The sequence below is a fragment of the Grus americana genome, chromosome 5 (assembly GCF_028858705.1).
Source record: "Grus americana isolate bGruAme1 chromosome 5, bGruAme1.mat, whole genome shotgun sequence".
NCBI lineage: Eukaryota > Metazoa > Chordata > Aves > Gruiformes > Gruidae > Grus > Grus americana.
The window spans coordinates 15,192,569-15,206,769 of record NC_072856.1 but is presented as its reverse complement, the minus strand read 5'-3'; the positions used below and the strand labels follow the sequence as shown (position 1 = coordinate 15,206,769).

Below are 14,201 nucleotides of genomic sequence, written 5' to 3'. Positions count from 1 at the left end.
TTCATGGCCTTCCTTGCCATTCCTGTAAAAAAAAAAAAAAAAAAAAAAACAGAATAAAATGACAGTAAAAACATCTGTGTCTTCATCTTTTAGAGTTTGAGTCAACCTACTTATCCTCTAAGGTATACAAATGGTTGGTTATTATTAAAAGCGCTGTCACTTGGTGTCCTCAGCAGTTATTTTCTGCTGTTAATTTTTTTTTTTTTTAAAGCAAATTAACAGAAAAGTGGCAATGAGTTCACAATAGTAGCACTGAATTGCTCAAATCCTGAGACCTTCACAGATGGGCCTTGAGCCTATAAAGGTACAGCATTTGTCATTCTGATGAATGACTTTTCCTGCCCATAAAATAAGGGAAGTAATCCGTCCTCATTCTGCTTAGTTCTCTCTAAGCAGAGACATATATTTGGTTGCCAAACTCTCCTTTTCATTCTTCAACTAATCCCATGGAAAAATGGAAATATGTTGAAAAGCCTGTGACACATGGTGGTTGACTAGTTCTTTGCTCCCAGAGCGCTCATCTGTAGTGCTTGACAACCCTATGCTTTTTCTTGCTCCTATTTAGTATCTTGATGGAATTGCTGTGGGATCCATTGAGATTAAATTTCTGCCATAGATAGGAGACGTGTGGCTTTCTGGAATGATAAAACCCAATTCTGGCGCTCTCTGAATACCCAGTAGAGAGCAGAATGAAGATCAGCTGGCTTAAGCTAAAACCGAGTAACATGCAACAAGGGATGTCCCTCCAAAACATCTTCCTCTATGGTTCTCTGTTGAATATATATAGCATTTACCTGCTAGATTTCAGATAAATGTGAATAATAATCAGTTTCCAAGACAAAAAAGAGATATCTATACCTGAATGTTATTTCTTGATTTGGAGAGGATAATGGAACAGTGAATTCTCTTTTCCCTTTGGAATCTGTGGGGTTTTTTTCCCCTCTTTTTTTTCTTCTCTTTTTTTCCTCTTTTCTTTTTTTTTCTTTTTTCTCTGTAATCTCATCTGTGTGAGATGACAAACTCTGAAAAACACTAATGTAACAGTCCATAAGCCTGTTGAACCTTCCTGTTAACTATCTTTGGGTACCCACTCTTGTCATCATCACCATGATATCTGAGTACCTTACAATATTTTTTTAGTATTTTGGAATAGTAACTTCTAGATCCTTCAAAAGGAGGAGGGAAGAGAGAGCTTTATCCACAATTCTCAGTCAGGAGTGGAACCTCATATGCAGGGTATTGGGAATCCTTTTCTGAATCTTATTTTGACACGGGTCAAGGATACAGAAATTATAAGATAGTTGCTTATTTTTTTTTTTCACAGGATACATCTGTATTCAACAAACAGAGTAAATTACCCACTGCTGTGGGGGTGTTTCAGTATTACCAGTACAAGTTCATTAGAATTAGTTTAATTCAGCTAATCTAAATTTAGCTTTACTACCTCTAAGTTATATCAAAGTGACTTTTGTGAAGTCATCCTTTGCATTAATTAATCTTACAAAATTGATAAAAAGTCAGCTGTGTCATGCGATAGAATATGGAGATGCTCCTTATTTTTCCTCTGTTTTTACACTTGCATGGGGAGATGCTTAAGGTTAATTCAAGATAGATCTTAGAAGCTAAGTGAGAAAGGAGCATGAAGAGCTCTGGAAGCTTAAACATGTCATCCTGGTTCTTATCTTTAAATATAATGCAGTCTGTTGTCATGTGCTAGTGATGTCAAATATCATCTGAGCATTCTTTGGGCTATCTGTCTCCACATGCTATTGGCACATGTACATATTTCTGTCCATTTTTTAGCGGTACGTATTGGGCTTATTCCTGTGTTAACATTCCTTCCATCAATCCTGAATGCAAGTCAGCTCTACCAGCAGGAGAATTTTATATCTGTTTCATACGTTAGTACGGTAACGACTTAAAAGGCCACTCCTTAATGCCTTCCAGCTAAGGTTGTTTTGGTTATTCTATATTACAGTGTGGAGGTGTCTTCTTTTGACGCAATTCATTTCAAACTGTTTTACATCTTTGATTTCTTCTGTCAAGCAGTATGGGACACACAAAAGCCAGGAAGCTAGGATGTTCTTTGGTACAACCTTTAGCAATGCTTCTGTGCTATTACTGAGGTAGGGAAAAAAAAGAAAAGGGTAATAATTCTCAATGCTTGTTTTCTTACAATAGAAGATATATGTGTAAATCAGATACGGACCATAAATCAGAGTTATGTTCATTAATTCTGTAGTTAAGGTTTTGTTCATATATACATCTTGGAAAGATCTAATTCTGGAGAACAGCTGAGTAGGAGGAACCTTCTCTGTAGTCAGCTCTGATTGGTAGCTTTGAAGCAGTCTCCTTTTCTGTCTGTGAAAACATATCATTCTGCAGTAGATGGGATTTGCTGGACATGCTCTTCTTGAAGAAATGGACAAGTTAGCAGCATTTTCCACTGGCAAATATCCAGGGCAAAATATTTGTTGTAGTTCTTGCATATCTTTATGCTTCATCTGCATGCTTTAATTTTTGTGTCTTAGTAGCATAAGAATTCTAACCTGCTTACAGGCTAGAAGTAGCTGCATAGTTAAAAATGATCTTGGTTTTTAGCTGCAGAAGTATATTATTCCAGAGCACTTCTAAAGTATCTGAAGACTTAAGAACTGCAGTATCAATTTCAAAATACCAGTTTCACTGTGCATATCTAGGGGATGCTTCAGATACCTGCCTTAGACGAACTTGACAATAGACCCTCCCAGGACTCTTCGTGACTGGGAATTTCTGCCAGAAATTTCAGCAGATGTCTGTCATTTTGCTGTAGGTTTGGCAAAAGTTTGAAGACAGCATGGTAGCTGTAATAAGTTTGTTTATAGAATGCTAGAGTATCTGAAAAATCCCAGTCAATTCAATTTAGGAGTCTAAATCCTTCAGCAGGTTTATAGTAGCTATGCTTAGAAGTGTCCAAGTCACTTTAAAACGTGAATGAGAATTGTCATTTGTTGATACATTGGAAAGTGTTCTGTAGGGTCTTTTAAAATACATTACAAGATGTTTTCTGTTGAAAACAGGATGAACAGAGCTGTGCTAGCTGACTAATTAAAAGTTTAATTGGCTAACTGTACTTTTTGTGTAGTCTTTCTGAAGCCTAGAGCTTCAGTGAAGATCAGATCGCTCTTTAAAAATCTGTTTGTGCAATAATTCCATTTCCTTCTTTTAGCTGTTTTGAATACAGCTTCAGTGTAATATGGTGACAGGGAGAGGGGTGGAGCTGCCTTGCCCTCTGAGTAAATAGCTGAATCCAGGAAATGTGGTCTTTAGTGGTAAACTTATGGGATGGGAACAAATGTGTTCTGGAGGATAATAAACTTAGGGAAAGACAATATATTCTTTCATTTTCGAATTCATAATGCTAAGTGGAAGAATTACCTTTTCAGTAGCTTGTTCCTTTGGACTCTGTGCTGGGTGGCAAGTTGTCACTTGTTTGTTTGTTCTGTCCTGTGGTGTGTTCTTACAACCTTTGGGATATTAGTTTCTGAAAATTTTATGTACTCCTCTGTAGTATTACATCTAGGCACCAAGTTTCTTTCAATAGAATACATTAGATGCATATGACAGAGGAGCACAAAAAATACATGAAAAAAAAGTGAACTGGATGATGAAATTCATTGTGTTTAGACCATTTTCTAGTAATTAAGGACATCAGATATGTATTTGCTATCTGCTATCAAATAATGACCTACTGTGAGATTTTTTTTTTCCTGCTGAATATCAAAGGTAGAAAAATAAAAACAACCTGCCTTGTGACACTACTGTGGATTTGCTATTGACTTGCATTTATTAACTCAAGCTAAGCCATTTTATTTGACTGTAAACTTTTTTTTTTCACTTCTTGAAGAAAAAGAAACTTTTTATCATGGGTATTTCCAGCATATCATGAAGAAAACTTGTTTTAGTTCATACCTTGTTGCTTCTAGTTTGTTCTGCAGTATATTGAGGTTTTGTATCAGGAATGTGTTCAGAGCAATAAATAATTATCTTCGACTGGAACAGAAGAGCAGAACTGTCCTAGCATTTTGGAAGTTGAACATAAAACATACAAATGCATTCAGGTTTTCCTTCTTCACAATTCAGTTACTTAGAAGTGAAGTTTACTACACTTTAGTAGTTTTATGCCTTTGCACAACTGCAGTATGCTACGCTACAAAGCCAAAGCACTGTTAATGAAATAAGCAGTGTCTTCTGAAGGAAGGCCAGAGCGCCTAGCAGACAGCACTAAAATGCACAGGCAGTTAGTAAATATGAGGAACCCATTCTAAGAATTGATTGACACGTTGCATATACAATAAGGTTTTTTTTTTACAGATGTTTTCAAATATATTATCTAAGTAGTTGTATATGAAAAGTTTACAATAATTTAAAAAACAGAACAAAAAGAATTTGATTTTTTCTGGATGCAAGACGGGCCTGACCCTAAATGATGTATTCAGTCCCACCTTTAATAAATCAGATGAGGCTTGTGGTCCTCAAGCAGTCTACACTATTTTAGAGCATCACTCTGCACAGAATAAGTAGGAATTGGCAGTTTTGGTGTTCTAAATTATACACTTATGTGCATCAGTCCAACTGAAGTTTGAGAATTAACTTAAGCCAAAGTGGTGTAGTGAATCAATAAGAAGTATTCAAAGCATGTGTTCTGCTGTAGAATTCTAAATTAAGGCATTTTAATTCTGTTGATACGCATGCTCAGAAAAGATGAACATATGTAAATAACCTGAAGTTAATATCTATCATGTGCAACTTGTGTAATGTGGACCTTTTCGGTTCTTGTTTTCCTTGATTTTTGTTGGATAGACCTTTGACATTTTGAAGTTACAGCATAAATCGAAAGGATAGAGCCACAACAAGGAAATGGATCCTTATCTAAATTTTAAAAATAAGAACCAAATGGTTTAAAAGTAAGCAGCCATCTCAGGTGAGCTGGCAAAGGTAACTTTATGCGGTATGATCGTGAAAGTTGTTACAAATGACATAAGCATACAGATAGTTCAGTAGCTTCAGTTTCAGCATCCTTGTACAAAGTGTAGTACCTCTCCATGAGTGATCTGATTTGCTTTTGCCCTGCAAAGTCATAAAGTCCAACTTGGCTTTCTGACACTGACTAAGCTACGTGGATTAGGTATAGCTGATCTTAAAAGAGAAAAATTGGACACTTGGCAAACCTAGCAGATATTTTGACACACTCTTGGAGCTGATAAGAATCATCATAAATTTAAATGTTACCTTGCCTTGCACAGAAACCAGACTTAATAAATGGCTTTGAATTTTTTGTGAATGACTGAGCGCCCTGTTTTACTAATAAGACCAAGGTTTTTGGGTGGGAGAATTGGAGAAGAACAGGACTATGAAGGATGCTATAAGGCTACTGATGGAGTGTTGTATAATTTTACTAGTTGCATAACTGCTTTTAACTACTAAACTCTCTCTGATTAAAATAACAATTGAGCTTGTAATTTTTCTGAACAGCTGCTGCTACAGGGGGTCATTACCTTGGAGAGCTTTGAAATAATCGTACTCCTAATACTTGAGTTATGTAGTCTCATGTTTTACAGCAATGCACAAAGTTTAAAGTCTATAGTAGAATGTTATTTGAAAGCTGTCAAACCATGTTAAAAAAGACTGCATCGTCAAAGGCCCTTGTGGCCAGGATTCAACATGTAGCCTTGTCTTACTCATTATAAAATGCATGTTTATAAAGTTCCACAGAGCATCCAATTCCCAATTCACTTATATCAGCAAGACTTAACTTGCTCATTAATCTAAATTCTTTTGCAACTTTAATCTACATGTTTAATTAATCATAAAATGAGGCGGTAAGTAATTTCAGCAATGTGTGGCTTGTTATCAGATGCATTTAATCACTCTTCTGTGAGCTCATTTGGAAACACCTGAAGATGTCGAGAGCAGTTTGAATAAGCATAAATTATTCTTTGTCAGTGTACTTCACTCAACTAATAAGACATTAATTTAAAAGGCACTGTTCGTCATTTTTAGATCTTCACCAATATTTTTAGCTTAGCAGTATAAATCTAATTGTACATACTGTATGATTCCCAACATAGTGCCCAACATTGAAAAGGGTAAGAGTTTTATTGAATTCATTCTTCTTATTTACATGTAATTATATCATGTAATCGTAATTTTAATGAGGATTAACCATAGGTATCAAATCTGTTAACTATTCAAATGTTTTTGGAATAAGCTGCTAATTACTTGAAATGCTAAAGAATATTAGATGGTACAAAGAGTTATAGATTCTGTTTTTTCTTTACAGATAATAGCTCTTGTCATATTTGGAACTCTTGTCACATAGTAACTTGCTATAGATATGCCTAAGTAGCTCAAATGTAGGTAGGATTAGCTTTTGAAAATACAGAAACAAAGACTGCAATATTGCTGGGCACGTTCCATGAGTAGCTGCTCTTTCAGATACTTACACAGGATTATATTGAATGGAAAATAATATTCCCATTTTTCCTAGTCACTTAACTATTATGTAGTCAGTGATGGCATTCTAAAAAAAATAAGACATGACCTCAGAGCATATAATTCAAAGGAGCTGAGTAAGTCATATATCTCTTCGTGTCAAGAAAATGGGAATAAAAATCACATTTTATTGAATGTCATCACCTGTCTCTTTATGCTGTGAGAGAGGATGACATTCTGTAAGAATAATTATTTCACTGGAAACAAATTTATTTGCTTGCCATGGAGCATCTCAGTTAATCTTGCTTTTGAACAGTGGACCACATTCACTGGTTGTCTGGTATGTTCCAGTGCAGATCATAACAGGAAAGGGGAGGATATACCATTTTACCATGAAGTACAAATCACTTCCCCACATTTTCTCTGCTGTATTTAATGTCTGAATGAACTCTTGTTTTCTCTGACAGTGCACTGCTCTAATAAGAATAATATTGCTGTAAGTGCCCTGCCTCTGCTACCATGTTAAAGTTGCCGCACCATTTAAACTATAGCAATAAATTGTGGTGGTTGATCCTTTTTCCCTGCTGTCTATGTGTTCCTTTCTCCTGCAATTTAGTTTTTATTTTTATTCAGCTGCCTTTTGCAGATGGAAGTGATTGTTTGTTTCTAAAGCGCTAAGAGTTTGAGAACAGTAAACCTTTTGCAGCATCATATAGTACCTATCACCAGGCTGGACAGTTTAACAACATTTTATGAAACCACAAAAAACTATGTACAGATTACATTTAGGGTCTGACTAAAACACATACAAACAAGGAAATATGAGCTCCTTCTAGGCCTTCCTCCATGTAAACGTTTATTCTGACTTATTTACTCTGTAGATTGTAATGAATCCTTCACATGTGTTACTTGGCCTGTTTTTGCCTGCAGAATGTCTTTTGAAACATCTGTGGTCAAGTTGCAAGATTAAAAAAAAAGTTTCAGTTCAGTAAACTGAAAAATGACGAGTCTGATTTTTCTATAATTGCTCCCAAGTTAGAGAGTTATATCAATGATTATCAGTAAATGTTTTAGTGTGTGTGGATGGAGGATTTTGAGAAATCTTTCAGCTTGTTGCTGTGTCCATAGTTTGAACCATTGTTACCTATGTTCAACTAGTTCATTTTTCTGTGGTTATCACAAAATGACTTGTTTCTTCTTTTTTCTTATATCATAGAAAACCAGAGCTAAAATGTGCAGATGTTGTAAGATTTTTTAGAACAAAAGACATCATTAAAATCTTTTCTGTTTATAGATAGCTAACATACTATTTGTGATAACTCCAAGCAAAAATACATGTACTTCATTAGGCAGTAAATGAATTTGTGAAATTTTTGCACCAGTGACATTGGCCTTTGAAGGGAACTTTCTAATCACTTGTTTATATAGAAATTGCAGAGAGCTCATGCTAAATACATCCAATTTGCATAATATATTTTGGCCTTTTCTAATTGTTTGGATGTATCTGTTATCTGCTTCAAGCTAAAAATATTTATTGACTTTACGGACTCATATGGAATGTTTTAAATGGGAATTCCTCAGAAAGGTACAGCTATTAAATTTGAAAATGCCTATGTATTTGTTTTGCAAGTGAGAGTCCGATCTTCAACAACAAAAGGTTATATGCATTAAGTTCCAGGGTTGCCTATTGCAAGTGGTAAAAACTTGAATGTAAAGTCCTCCCTCAAAAATGTAAAACAAAGCAAAGGAATCTTCTTTTTTTGTCTCATTAGATTTGTGCCTTTAGAGTTTGCATTTCCAATTGTTTCTGTACATCTATGACTGTTAGATATTTGCAAAAATGCCCAAAAAAACGAGATTCTTATGCTCACATTATGCTAACATAGCTCCTCACAAAAAACCCCCAACAAAACAAAAAAAACCCACCCAACAAAACAACCCCAAAAAAGTCATCAGTCATTTGTAACAGGTCTATAAAAAGTGGCACCATGGTGTTCTGCAATAAAGCTAAACTTCTAGGAATAGTGAGACACCATACCAGCAGACACTTTAATGTAACAGTTTTCCCCAGTACTTCTTGGATCACAAAATACAGCTTGTGAGCGTTACATTCTGCAGGATGTCCCAAGAAGAGAAGGGAAATAAAGCAGAGTATCAAAGGAAATTAAAAACTTCCTGCAATTTCCTAGACATTAAATGGGAGAATTCTTAGTACTATCAAACCAGGCTTTATTATATTTGGGTGACTGAAAAGCACAAAATTTACACACACAAAAGAAGTAAAGAAATATATTCTATTTCATTATCTTTACATGTGTAAAGTAACCTCCAGAGACATCTACTTAATACTCTGGGAATTCTGAAACAGGCAATATCTTTCTAAGAAACATGTGACAGGCCACAAGTTTCCTTTAGAGACTATGCCTGATGAAAAGAAATCATTGAGAATAGTAAGACTTTAAAATACTAGCTATTTACCCTCGAGGAGCTCATTGGTCACCAGCATTGTGGCCACTTTGGAAAGAAAGAAATCTGAAAAGTCCAGGAAAATACCTCAGTGAATTTTGGACCAGCATTTTGCAGTGAGTAGTGCAGTGCAGTGTTATAAAGTTGACATACACGCTCCCAGATAAATAAACTACAGGCAAGACCCATTGCTTCCTTTGGCAGGGTGTACTGATTCACAGGGTCAGGCTAGTGTTTTGCAGAAACGTGACATGATAAGTAAAACCCCGCTGTTCTACCAAAGTACGTTTTGATCCTATGCAAATTAAAAGATTAATAGAAATCTATGTAGTACAGATGTAATTAATTTTAGACATGCCTATAAAATACAGGAACAAAATAATAATATAAAACACCAGCACAACCCCCCAAAACCAATAGGGAGTAATAAAAAGAGTGGGGGGGGAAACTCCATCATTGGAAAAAATAACCTGAACTTGTATTACAAGTTTCAGGAGGTCAGTTTTGTAACAATAATACACTTTTTAAAAGACATTATTTTCATTTTCAGACAGACTTTTCAACAAACCCATGGTAGAAAATGTTTAAGAGGCTCTCAGAGAGAAAGTGGATGGTATTTTAGAGCTTTGTAAGCAGCCTGCTGAGTAGTGGGACCCTAATGCTTCATACCAGTGATCTATCTGTTAATTATTTAATTATACTTTAGTTATTGACAAACTTTGAATATTCAGCATGACATATGAAATACATGGCAGACTTTGGGTGATCTGAAACACATTGGTAAGTGTACCTGGTGTTTATGATTTCTTTTTCATGCCTTGCAGATATCTGTGGTGGAACCCCAGCACAACAAGGAATTTGCTCACCAAGAACAGGTTGACAGGGCTCTTAAGGACCCTCAAATACTGGGTGTTCTTTACCAGCTAGCTGAATGTCTTGACAATTTTCTCTGGTTATTTTTTTTTCTAGGAGTTGAAAACGAATGCAAATGGTGATCTTTGGTTTACTAATATGCTCTATGTTGCTGATATTCTTACTGCTTGGACAGCTGGCTACTGGCCATTACGTTCTGTGAATAAAATAGCCATGTAGCAGTAGGTATTTTTTTTCTGAGAGGTCTTTGTTAAAATTGTCCTTTCATCTCCATGGCATCAAAAGGGCACTTTGTAACTAGTAAGGGAAGGCATCACCCTTAAAATAATCTTGAGTCTTAATTACACACATGCGTCCATTGTGGCTTCTATTCCTTTATTTTGAAGAGTTCTGAGGTAACTGAGAGCCTGTTTTCTATGACACAGATTTTTTTTGTTGTGCCTTAATGAAAAGTGCCAAATGATAACGTGACTTATTTGAAGTGGAAATTGCATTCTGAGTCATATCATGTCCTTCATATCATCTTCATTTTGTAAGTAGGGGAGCCTGCTTGGTCTAAATCTTTTCCGTAGGGAAAATTTCAGATCACAAAGGCTGAAATTCGTTGATAGACTGGCCTATGTATTAATCTATATAAGGCTAAAAGAAAACAAAATATGTTTAAAAATAAGATTGTGAAGTTTCATTGGTGCTGCAGATATTCAAAGAAACGTAAAATTGTGGGAGATGAAAGAATAATGACTGGAGAACTTGTGGGTAGAGCGTTATTTTACTGAGCAAGATTAAGGTCCATCAGTAATTCCTGGATTTCAATTTATTTTATTATGTATTGCTATATATATTTTAGTTATAAAATATATTCCAAAGTAAGCACCTGACATAGGGAAGATACTAAATATTGCTCTAAAATAATAAAGGCCACAAAATTGGTGTGGTCTATTTAAAAACAAAGCAAAACAACAACCAAAAAGCACCACTCCTCCCCTCCCCTGCCTGCATTTCTCTAAGCTTTCATGAACTACCACTTTGATCCTTGGGAAAGATTCAAAAATCATGATGGGAGTCAGGGAGTCAGTGTGTCACTTTAGGACTGTAAAGTGCCTGAATTAGCATTGCTGTACAGGCACTGTATAACCCTCCCAAGCAGGCAATTCCAGGTGCACAAGTGAAGAATTGCCTTCCACTATTTCCATTGCTTGTAGGAGAATTTATGCTCCTAATTCGGATACCCAGTTAGATACTTTGGTGCTCTTATTTTCTCCTGTATCCTAGTGTGTCTTGGAATGGCTTAGATAAGCCCTCTGAGCTTGGGTTCTGCGCCTTGTAAAATAAAGGTAATGCTGATTCATCTTTACAAAGTTCTTTGAGATCCACAAATAAAAAGTGAGTCTCAGATGAGCACAAATGCCATTGCTGTATATCCTCTCCTATTTGAAGTTTGTGAGTTCTGTGGTTAGAGAGTGCAACATAGTATCCATAACAAAACAGAAAACTCATTAATGGCATATTTGTAGATATCGTGTGTAATAACTGAAGACAGAGGTCATCAGTAAGAAGTTCTACAGATCTTCGATGACAAATTTTTTTCTACATTTCAATTCACAGAGGGGACAGGCCAGACTTCTTATACTGTAAAAATTTCCTTTTACCCCACCAACAAATCTGCCTCAGACTACAAAAATTGGTATTAGCTGATTTGGAGCTGACTGTAGTGAATGGGAAACATTCTTAGTAATCCTTGAAGCTCTGTGACAGCACCCAAACCTGTTGGAGTCTGTATGTGAAACTCACTTCAGATGTTCTAGTGGTAGAATATTTGAGGATAATGTGCTAGCTGAATAAGTCATATATTAAATGCATTTGAAAAATTGCTATTGATTTCTCAAGAAAAAGTTGGCAAATATTTGTGATCCATACTGGGGAATGGGAAGTTGTCATCTCCCAGGCCCATAAGGGTGTTGCAATTTAATTGAATTTCTGACCTGTCAAGAGTGGGAAAAATCTCCAAGAGAAGATCTGTGGTAGTGTCTCCAATCAGAGAAGAGAGAGAGCGCGGTATGTGGGAGATTCCTTTTCAGCTGTGACAATGCTAGAGTTTCCCAATATCTCTGGCAGTTGAGCTATTTAGTTTGGAGTCATGCTCATACTTACAGGAGCTGGAACATCTGGAATCTTATACTGCCAATCAGTAAATTAATTGTAAAGCATAGTGAACCATTTCTTCATATTATTTTTTCTTCTCTGTTGTGGACCTCCAGCTAAGGAGGGAGCCAACATTTGGGTCAAAACTCTGCTCTTTTGCTCTATTTTCTGTATAATTGCTTGGCTGTGTCTCTGAAGGCTGTAGTTTGATCAGGGTTGTACTTTAGATTTTTTTTTTATTCAGAGGATCATCTCAGTTGCCAGGAATTCTTGTTGCATAGCATATTACTTTCCAAGATGGTTGAGATCCCCACCAATGCCCTCATCAAATTCCTTTATGGTCTCCAGAACAGTGCTCTCTGTTGTTGTCAGGAAAGAGCTTTTCCTCTTGTACCAGTTAAAGCCTTTGACATTTTTGGTTGAGTTCTGCTGATGTCTTCATAGCAAGCAGTCTAGGCTTTTGAAAAACAATAAGTATAAGGACTGCTTCTGCTTAGATTTGAAACTGTATCAGAAGACTGCATAGAGATGGGTTTGTGTTGGACCATGTTCAAATTACTCATGTTCAAATATGTTCAAAATATATAATAACTCCTGTTCAAATATGTAATTAATGGTTTTAATGGGGCCCTGAGAGATGGTCTGATGGGTATTCAGCAATGGATTCACAACAGTACCATTCCATGTGAATCACCAAAAGGGTTTCTGATTCACATTGTATTTTCTTCCTGTTCTTCTTCAGAGCATGTTAGGTGGTACGTTTAGAAAGTAATTTCTTGATAAAAAGAAGATAAGGAAGATGATGAAGGTTACATAACTAGGATGGCTGAATAATTGCTGTGAAGTAATTGATACTCTATTGTCTGCTGAATAGTTTGAAAACTTATCCAATTAAAAAAAAAGTATATATACATACATGATTTTAAAACATAGCAGGTCCTCTGATTTCAGGTCCTAAATGCGAAAACTTAAAAATGAGTTTTTAATGATGGTAGCTTAAACTGAAGGCAAGTACAAAACCTGATTTATTTATTTTTCAGTATTATTCTCAATCTTTTTTTTTTTTTAAATTAGTATCTAATTAGTCCTTACTCTTCTGAAAATACTTAATTTCAGTTTAGTGTATTTAGGTTAAATGAAGTCCCTATGATGATTGAACAGGGTGGGCTTTGCTTTTTTTGTAGGCTCATGAATTAGAAACTAATTGATGTAAATACTGAAACATAATTTGTGGCATTTGTCAAACTTATAGGAAGTGAAACAATATTTTGGAAAATTGGTTTTACCTACTACAAAAATTTTTTTCTTATTTTTTCTTTTAAAAATACTAATTCCTATGCTGTTTAAAATCAGATATCCTGGTTTTAGTGCTTGAAAGCATCTGTACAGCAATATTGAAATACAAAATGGGCTAAATCCGGTTCAGCAGACTTGGAAGCACAACTTCTAAGTTAGTCCCATGTTGCCATTTGTGTGTCATTGAGTGAGCTGTTTAACACGTCTATGTATCAGTTTCCATATCAGTAAATGTGCATGAAATGTCCACTTGACTGTCATGTCATAAGAATGAAGAACTGCAAAGTTGTTTCCCCAAAAGTGCGAGATATTACTGAAATGGGCATTATTGGTTTCCTATTGTTATTATTTTATTTGTATTACAGTGTATAGAGCCTCCAACTAAAAGTAGAGTGCTTTGAACTGAAGGTACCGCTGCTGCTAAGGTTACTTTCTCAATCGACAATGCAGGCGAAAGGTACAGGACAAAATATTTTCATGCACTGATAGTAAATTTAGACCAAATTCATCCAGACTGATTACTGTGCTAAATCAGTGTCCGTATTTATTATAAACCATGGGCTTTTAAAGGTTTATATGTCCATCCTTCAGGAAAAACTAATCAAAGGAGCTGTGAGTATATGACTATGGGCCAGATGTTAATCGTGGTGTTTCCCTGAGTGCTTGCATGAAAGTCCAGTGGTGAAAGTCCACATGTGTGTTTGAAAAACTCCAGCTTTAATAGGTTCATAACTTTTAAGACTAGATGGTCCATAGTAATAATTTAGTGTGACTTGCATAATGCAGGCATGGGACTGCCCCTAAAGTCCCCTAGCTATGGCTAGACTAGAGGATATATCTTTGTGGGATGTAGCCTGACTGGAAAAATGTACAGTGATAGCCGATGTACCAGAACCTTTTGTTAATTTGTTTTAGTGTTTAATTTATCTCACTTATTAAGCTGTGTACCA

The 14,201-nt window shown here is 35.7% G+C and overlaps 1 protein-coding gene across 3 annotated transcripts in view; it reads left to right on the top strand.

Annotated features, from left to right (window-relative positions):
* SOX6 (SRY-box transcription factor 6) overlaps window positions 1-14,201 on the top strand; it is a 374,241-nt gene that overhangs the window by 66,869 nt on the left and 293,171 nt on the right. The window lies entirely within an intron of this gene.